We start from the raw sequence: 9,589 nt of genomic DNA, 5'->3' as shown, positions 1-9,589 counted from the left end.
TACCCAAAGATTCAATGTGCAATTCATAGATCTTTAGTATGTTTACTTACACCACATCCTTTAGGTTGAGTTTAATTTTTCACATAACTTAGAACTCCCTATCTTAAATCAAAATCTCACATTACACAAGTCAAAAACAAAAGCTTAATTTCTCAAAAAACCCTATTACAGTTCGTCGTTGGCTAGTATTCGAGGAGTGCCTCGAAAACACTATCCCACTTCTCTTTTTCTCCATATTGATGCTTCTTCTAGCTTCGGCAGTGTGGCCTTCTCCGGTGACTTTCTTGCTCGAAAAAACTTTTTCGATGAACCATAGAGTGTAGTTGAGCCAGCTCAAAGCATGTGACTCTGTCAAGCATCGTAGGTTGCAGCAAACAACAACTACCTATGTTGTTGATTTCCCTATTAGGGGTACCTTCGATCCATCCGTAGCTAGTTGGGTAATTTCTCCGATTTCAATTTCAAATTTGTTTCATTTTTTCTGGTACTCAGTTACTCTCATCGGTCTTTGTCAAAGAAGATTCTTTCAATTTAAAATGCAAAATTAATTTTTTTTGTTCTTTTTGTTATTCTCAATTATTCTTTCTGTAATGGTAGCAGAGTGAATTATTTATGAGTAAAGTAATTTTTTGTCTCCAAAGTTTTGGGTAAGTCTTATTTATGTTCCTAACGTTTAAATCGTCCTATTTGTATCCCTAACATTTATAAAAGTGATTCAATGTTATCTTGCCGTCAATTATACTAATAGATCAGATTGTATTTTTCAATTATTCTCACTTTGATGTATTCATTCTCAATTAGGTCTCACTGGATGTGTTCAATTTTAATATTGTATTTTCAGGTTCAATTATGTCCCTTAAAAAATGAATTATGTAAATGTTGTAGAGATTAGTTTCAAATTTTAATGAGTTATTATTTAGAGTGGATCATCAGTTCTGACCCAAACATTTGTATTCTAATTTCAAGAAGAGATTTTTAAAACTCCAACTAAAGCTCATGATGTATAATTGATGGCAGGATAACATTGAATCACTTTTACAAATGTTAGGGATATAAACAGAACGATTTAAATGTTAGGGACACAAATAGGACTTATCCCAAATATTGGGGACAAAAATAATATTTTACTCATTATTTATTAAATTCAATGCCAATATAAATGTTACAGTAGGTCCAATATAATGCTAGGACTTGTCAATGTTATCATTGTTGATAGAATTTTGTTGTAGATTCAGCTCAATTATTTTGACTCGAGGAGTTTATCGACATCATCATTGATCTCTTGTTTGGACAAAAGGTATAGGAATGGAGAGGACACCTCAGATACAAGCTATTCTACTGAGAGCAACCAATGAACTTACACATTTTAGTATAAAGATTGTAGTGGGACTTCAAGTTATTATGTATCAGACTCGATGCATTTAGAAAGTATTTTCGAGGGATCCTTGACAAAAAATTCTTCGATGCCTATAGTTTTTAGGTGAGAAATTACAAGCCTGGAATAGTTGAAAGCAGCATTACATAATTTATCCCCCAGTATTTATTAGTTTAAATAAGGAAATAGTTACTTTGTATGTTGTGGTAAGGAGTAGTTGTAGCAAGCTACAGATTGGGAAATTGAGTAAATCTGATAGAGTGATCGATGGAATATTTGGATTTGGGCAGCAGGAACTACATGTCATCTCCTTGCTCTCATCGCAAAGAATAGCCTCGACAGTGTTCTCGCATTGCCTGAAGGGTGATAACAATGGTGGGGGGATATTCCAACTTGGAGCTATTATGGAACCAATCATAATTTACAGTCCACTTGTTCCATCACAGTAAGTACTTTCATTGGTAATAAAATGCTTGATTTTTTTTGTTTCTTTATATCACTTGCTTTTTTGGTGTATGTTAAGTACTATATCAATGATGTTGATTGTTTGAATTCTTCCATAAATGAGAGTATAGATTGATGGCTTTAATGAAATTTCAGTACGATATTTGTCATTTAGGTTATGAATTTGACTTGAAGATTGAAATTCTTCCTCATATGTTGGTTTCTATTGAAACATAAACTCAATCGATAATATACATCCTTAAATATTGTAACACCCTACCACATGGAGCTTTCCGCTTAAGCCATAAAACAGAGGTGGTATGGTATTATCACCTCTAAATTAAAATGTGTACATATAATAACAGAAAGAATATAATAAACTAGGAGCCTTGAAGAACAGGTGAAATAAAAATCGCAAAATATAAGTGCAATGCTCAGAAAATGAGTTAACTTGCGTATTAAGAAAACTATAGCTATCAAGTATAAGATAACAAAAGTAAGGATAGAGTGCCAAAGATACAAAATAACCAGCTCCTAACTCAGCCCGTGAAGTTAAGGCTGGCCGGAGAATATTTACACATATATATACATATCCAAAACCCAAATTTATATAAACAAAATCCTGTCTCTCCATAAGCCTCTAAGAGGGTCAAAAGGAATAAGTCATGCGGAGAGAAAACTAAGTACATATATATACATAACTATACAACAAAAGTAACCCGACAACTACTTCGCTTCAGAAGTCCAGATGCCTAACGAGGTGCCTTTTGACTTGTATCTGAAAAAAACAACAACACAGTATGGGGTGAGAATCAGAGGTTCTCAGCATGGTAAAGGTGTCACACATATAAGATATAAGGTCCTGGGAATGCTAGAGGCAATCCTAGAATGCCGACACTTAGATTATAAAGCTTAAAGTATTAAACAGAAACCATAAAATGTGGTTTTCTAAGAGTATCTAAGTCTAACTTAACTTAACCTTGAATCTAAGTCTTACCGCCTTTCTTCCATACCTCCATCTCCGACAACATATCACAGACAAACAAGCAGATAAAGGTAAGAACAAGAAAGTTACAAGTACTGCAGGTAACAAATATACAGTTAACATCACAAGTACATTTAGGCACACCCAGTTAATGCACAAACAAGTAATTCAAGTAATATGCACATGATGCATGCCTGTCTTATGGCTGATGAGTTTCATCTGTCGATTATCAAGCCAACCCGACAAGTCCGGTTTGCTAAACCTTTGGACTGTCCTTCGTCGCGCATCCCCAAGAGTCTATGCATAGCTTTTTCTCTTATATATAAATATCAATTGCTCAATGGGGGTACCATTCCCAGGAATTTACACATGCCCGGCCACCTTTACGATATAGGTTCAACAGAGTATCGAGTTTCGACCTGGTACACGTGGTGGCATGCAATGGTACTTTACCTAGCGAATCTCGTATCTCAGATCATTTGATTATTCAAGCCAAGTATCATACATAATCATTCATAACATTTCATAATCAATTCATCACTTTTTCAGCTTTACTTCACCTCCAAGTTATCCCCATTTCCTAACTTCACTTGATTATCAAACTTAATACTATTATTTATGACTAGAAGAATGAAAAAAGAGGTTTAAAAGTTTGAAATAAGGTTTAAAACTCAGAAAATCATATTTGCCGGAATAGGGGCCATGCGTACACATGGCTCACGCGTACGTGTGGGAGCATAAAAAGACAGCTCGCGCGCGCACCCCATATCATGCGTACGCGTAGACATGCATGCTGGCCCATTACGCGTACGCTTATAAGGAGCTCATTCAAAAATTCCATGCCACGCGTACGTGTGGACCACGCGTATGTGTGGACGTACATTTTCTAAAAATATGATTAAGTAGAAAGCTGCAGAATTTACCTATCCCAAACAAAAACTTCTGACGTACATAACTTAATCATTTTAAATCATTTTTCGTGGGTTCTTCAAATGGCATAAACTTCACGAACCCAATTTTTTTATCAAAACAAGCTAAGTTTGAAACCATTTGGAGATTTGGAGGCCAAGTTATAGCTCGGCGAAGTTCGAAAAAAAACCAACTTTTCACCAACCCTTATACCATTATTTCATTAACCTATCATTCCCATATCAGCCATTTCACACCTGAATTTAGTCCCTATATGTACAATATACCAACAACACAACTTTACACCATTTTATCATCCATCGTACATTAACATTACACAATCTCACATTTCAACAATTTCATCATGCACTCACTCAATATATGTATAACCATATCACCACCAACTCAATCATTTTCCACACTAATATCAATTTAGCAACAATCACTATCACATAACCAACTCACATTATAAATATCAAGGATACTAAGCATTGTACATTTCCATGCGTTCCAGTTTATCCTGTTGTCATCTAGCCTAAATTTTCACAGAACATTATATATTAAATGCAAGAAACCTAAACCATACCTCGGCCAGTTTCTACGTATTGTCCAAAGCAACTCACCAAAACAAACACAGCCCCACAAAAGTTCAATAAACACTAGTGCTCAGCTTCCTCCAAGTTCCAATATCCCCAATTTCAAGCTCCAATTATTTATTCACAACCTATTACACATTCATGACACATATACACACAATTTAATACCCAAAGCACAAATTTAGAAAATTAAATAGAACTTATGGTATCCTCACCTTACCCAAGCTTCATATAAGCAAGAGTGAACGTTTTTCCCAAACTAATTGAATCCTAATACATCAAAAAGTAAAGAAATTCAACACCACTACATAATTTTTGAAAATTGGGGGAAGGAGAGACTGAGAGTAATTAAATGGTTTACCTATGAAATTATTCTGGTAAAATTGTAGAGCTCAGCGCGGTGGTCGCGTGGTCACAAACGGTACGGCGATCGGAGCTCGGACGGAAGAGATGCAGTGATTTAAAGTAACGTAAGGGGTTAGGGATTCTTTTCTTCTTCTCCCCTGTTTATTGCTTTCAGCGTGTTCTTGCTGAAGTGGGGCGGAAGAAGGGCCTTGGCTCATTTAAGTGTTGGGCTGGTTGGGCTCACGGGCCCGATTTGGATCCGGTTCAACCGGTTCGATCTATTCGGTCTAATCTTGGATTGAATTCTTTAAAATTAGTGTCAAAATTCTCGTTTTAATGAGCTCTATCCTAATTTAATATAATATTCATATTTTTTATTTTTTATTAAAAATTAATTTATTAACTATTTATTTACTAATTTAACAGAATTTACAAATATCATACAGAAGAGGATTACAACCCGTTTGTCAATGCAGTGAGATACCTCTTTTACTTTTCTGTATTCATTTTCCATTTATTTTTTCATTTAGTTTTTTGCAGATGCCTTTTATTAGAAATTTTAGATGAAGTTATCACCTAGGTCTATCAATTGGAAGCAGGCAACGAAGCCTCCTATAGATGCCATTTGGAGAAAAGTTTAGAACTGCAACCAAATTATAAAGACTAGGAAGGAGAATGTTGCTCGCAACGATATTGTGCAGTGAAATAAGAATCTCCCATTAGGTCCAATCAACTTTAAAAGCTACTTAGATCCTATTTTCTTTAATCCTTGAATATCTTAGTGGATAAATACTTTCTTTTTGCTACTATTTCTTCGTTTTTTTATGATCTACCAACAAAAGTATGAATTTAGGTTCAAAATTTTGAATATTTAATTGTCATTTATCTTCCAACTTATTTCTTTGATTTTCTTATCAATCAAACCATGGTATTATCTTTTACTTCTTTAGTTTTTTATGTATAATTATTGATTGGATCTTAATAGACTCAATTGTGTTGAATTGAATTATGAAAACATCCAAACAAATGTATTCATCAAAATGTCATATGTTGAAATCATCTCCAATGTCCTCGATCTGAAGAAATTGTTTTAAAATAATGATTTTTCTGTTTCCCATGGATGGTTTAACGAAATTATTCCATTACCATTTGAACAGTACAAGATTAAATCAAGATTAATCCAACAATGTGAAAGATGAACATCATTCATAGTGAATGAAGGGTGCTATTTTTTTTTCTAAAAGGGTGCTTTTTTTTACAAAGAAAAATATCAACATTGAGTATAATGAATTCAAATTTCTTGATCAAGCGCCTCCAGAAATTCAAAGTTTGATAGATGAGGAAGCTAAGGGGGCAACTTAGTCTTTGAGGCTTTGCTTGAATATTTCTTGTTTTGTTTTTATTTTCTTATCCTTGGACTTAGGCCCCATTAACTAACAAAATTTTTTTTGGTGAGGTCATCGGACCAGTAACGTGGGCCAGATCCAAAATATAAGCTCCATGACCAGTATCACTAGTCCAAATTAAATTAAGCCCTTCTTCATCTTCCAATTTAGCCACTGCATGTGCTAAAAATTTTCCTTCCCTTGAAGCCAATGTCACCTTTATTTTAGGTAATTCTTTCATCAATTCTTGGATATCTCTGATAAATATAGCAATTTTTCCTATTATATCTATTGGTTTTAAGGATTGAGAAATAACTTGACAATCTGTTTCTATATATGAGTTGTCAAATTAAAAATTTTAACTTTTGTTAATGCCTCACTGAAATTATGGGCCACCATTTATTATTTAGTATTGGTTGAAATCATGTTACTTTGAATGATTCCTTCGGAGTGGTATTGACATTGTCATAAAAGAGCAGATATCATTTAGTATAAATATACGAAAATCACCAATTATAGCAGGTATTTTTTCCATCAATATAAGAAATGCTAGATGGATAAATTGGATGGACAAAATAAACTTTTAATAGCATAGTAAATAGATTTATAATCCCGAAAGAAAGAGGAGATAACAACAAATTTTTACCTTTTAGATGTTCAATATAATTGCAAAATACATGATTAACTTCATAGACTTAATTGTGGCTGAATTCTAAACCGGAAACATCCCTTGATAATACTTGTATATAGATCTAATTGTAATAGGATGTGGCATTTCTCGAGTAGGCCAGACTGTCCTCACCAATAGCTTTCTAGTGCCATGTTCAACGTTATATTCTATTAAAACAAGCTCTCTATATTTGGAGTTTAGGACTAATTCTCTTTCCTTTGAATTGTTAATCAACAAAACTAAATTATGATCCAGAAATAGTAGTGAATATTCTCTTATGCTTCGGCTTTCAAATTTGTAGTATTGTTCGAATCTTGTGTTTCCACCGTAATCTTCATGCAAGTACCAAATCGATACGGCATAATCAAATTCATTGTGTGTATGCAAGAGTGCAAGTTTATTCTTGTGAGCCAGTAAATTGTGAAAGGTATATATAAACCTTGTTATTTATTCCTTAGAGGATGACATAAAAAAGGATGAATTTGAGCATCAAGGATGCTATAGTACTTCCTCTTGGTAGACAGATCATAATGGAGTTTAATACAAAGTTGCAATCGATCAGTAAGGCAGCTGGCTTATTGAGTAGATTTTTAGGGAGTTAGGGTGCTGACTTTCAAAATTTTTCCATTAATGAAGAGAGTTGAAAGACAATGGACATTGCTCTGAAAGAACATGCATATGACACAGTTAAGGAATAATCTTAAATTTGATAGCTTCTTATGTAATTTAAAATAGATATATGCCTTTATTTTTCCTTTTGTTCATATTCATCGCATTATATCTCAAATTTGTACCGGACCTTTCAATATGTCAAGGATGACAATGAAAAAATAAAGCGGGTAATGATTCAAAGGATAGGAAAAATTTGAAAAAAAACAAGAAATAACTTATTTCACAAGTTTTATGATGACGGAAAGAATTTAAAAGAGAATGCTAAGCATAAACCATCCGGAATAAATGCACAACAGTGGAAATGGTTCCTTCAATATTGTTTGAATGACTCTACGAAAGTAATTAACATTGAATTGGTATTCCATTTAGTGTTGCAATTTTTTACGTTTTGAATACCTGAATAAAATGATTGATTGACTGTGACAGAATTAAAAACCCAATATACCAGTCCATTATGTTTTTAAACCTTAAAAAAAATAGGGCACTATTAAGGAGTCATTAAGTTCTAAAATTCATTGCATGATCAATTGTATTTGTGTCTTTATTTATAAGAAAAGTGTAAACAAAATACTCTAAATCGGTCAAAGCAACTTTATACACATACTAGGGGTTCGAAGACATTGGCAAGGCAAATGGATGAAGAGGTAACTATGTGTCTATTATCTTTCATATATTTTTTCATGTTTTATGTTATTCATTTGTTACATGTATGATTGCAAAAATATTTAATGTGGTTACAAAAAAAGGATGGCTCATATATGAATGATGATATGCATGTTATTGGAGTAAGTATTGGTTTATATTTACATCTTTTGTTCTATTCATGTTGCTAACTTTGAAATTACAATAACCCAATTCTGATATGTTTGTAGGAAGCGATTGCAAATATCGAGAGCTAAGATGGTTCCTCAAAGTAAATTTTACATAATGATTTGGTTGCACGAGCCCTTGGAAAAGAGCATTCAGGACGAGTTTGGGGGTTAGGTTTTGGACCATGTCCAACCGAATTTATTCGTAATATTACATAACAATCAAACTTTGGAGTGCAAATTGAGGAGTATTAGAAGAAGATTACAGAATTGAAGGTAATGGTAGTAGAACTAAAGGCAGAGGCAGCAGAAGAGAAGGCAAAGCGACAGACCATGGAGAATCTGTTAAGATACATAATCTAACAGCAAAGAGACACTTTGTCACCTGACGTTGCTGTAGAGCTAAAATCTTTGGGGAGTGCAACAAAATAGATAGAGATCTTTTAACAACCTAATTTTTTTTTGTTTACTTTATGAACAGTGCACTTTGAGGACAAATTACTATTAACTATTTTATTTTGGCATACATATATATAATTTAGATTATTCTAGCATTGTATTTTACTTAAATTATGTTAGTTTATTATAATTGGAAACATAATCAATTAAATTAATACGTAACATCTTTAGATTAAAAGATTTTATAAATTGTGATTGTGATATGAAATGAAAATTCAAATAAATTATCTAATGGAATACGAAACTACATTTTTAGTGGCGGATACAAGTAAACGCCACAAAAACTACTATTTTTATGACAGATATAATGGCGGTTAACTAACCACTGCGAAATGGGGTCTCAAAACAATTCCAGTCAATAGCAGCGTCAGCTATTCGTTGCAAAAAGCTTTCACCGCTAAATACCATTTAGCAGCGATTATTCCAGCTGTCACAAAATCGTCGCTAAAAATTTACCAGCATAGTCAATCAACCGTTGTTATATGTCTATCGGCGGTAAAAAATCGCCGCTATTTGCCTCTTCTGTTGTAGTGTTATTTGAAGTTTGAGACAAATTAAATTTCAAGAATTACTTTAGGTATCTATTTGATGAGATGCATGTATTATGGATTTAGCTAATATATATTTTTAAGATATAAGTTAATATTATTATTAATAAAAAATTTAAAATATTTTGTTTTAATAGATACACACATGTAATTTTTTATCCATCACTAATGTAGTGAATATCTTTTACTGTCTCACTCTTTCTTTTATTCTTTTTGTCAAAAACTATATTCACACCTTTCCAGAAGAGAACGTAACAACCATCATTGTGCTACAGTTCACGTTTTTCGTTCACCGTCGCAGTTAGAGTCGTCGTTCGCCGTTCACCGTTCACTGTTGCTGTTCGATTTCGTTGTTCGCCGTTCACCATCGTGGTTCGAGTTCGCCATTCCCT

General features: G+C 33.3%; 1 long non-coding RNA gene across 2 annotated transcripts; it reads right to left on the bottom strand.

Moving 5' to 3' along the window:
- Positions 1–2,330: 2,330 nt before the first annotated feature.
- Positions 2,331–4,817, bottom strand: LOC110274210 (uncharacterized). 2 transcript variants are annotated; one of them, XR_008001339.1, is made up of 3 exons: positions 4,671–4,817; positions 4,300–4,579; positions 2,331–2,597 (listed from the first exon to the last, which is right to left on the bottom strand). It is a non-coding gene; the product is annotated as an uncharacterized LOC110274210 (long non-coding RNA). The 2 variants fall into 2 exon arrangements; XR_008001340.1 differs by lacking the exon at positions 2,331–2,597 and having other exon boundaries at positions 2,620–4,437; positions 4,525–4,579.
- Between the last annotated feature and the right edge of the window lie 4,772 nt (positions 4,818–9,589).

Source organism: Arachis duranensis, chromosome 7 (assembly GCF_000817695.3).
Source record: "Arachis duranensis cultivar V14167 chromosome 7, aradu.V14167.gnm2.J7QH, whole genome shotgun sequence".
Lineage (NCBI taxonomy): Eukaryota > Viridiplantae > Streptophyta > Magnoliopsida > Fabales > Fabaceae > Arachis > Arachis duranensis.
This window is presented reverse-complemented; position numbering and strand designations above follow the sequence as displayed.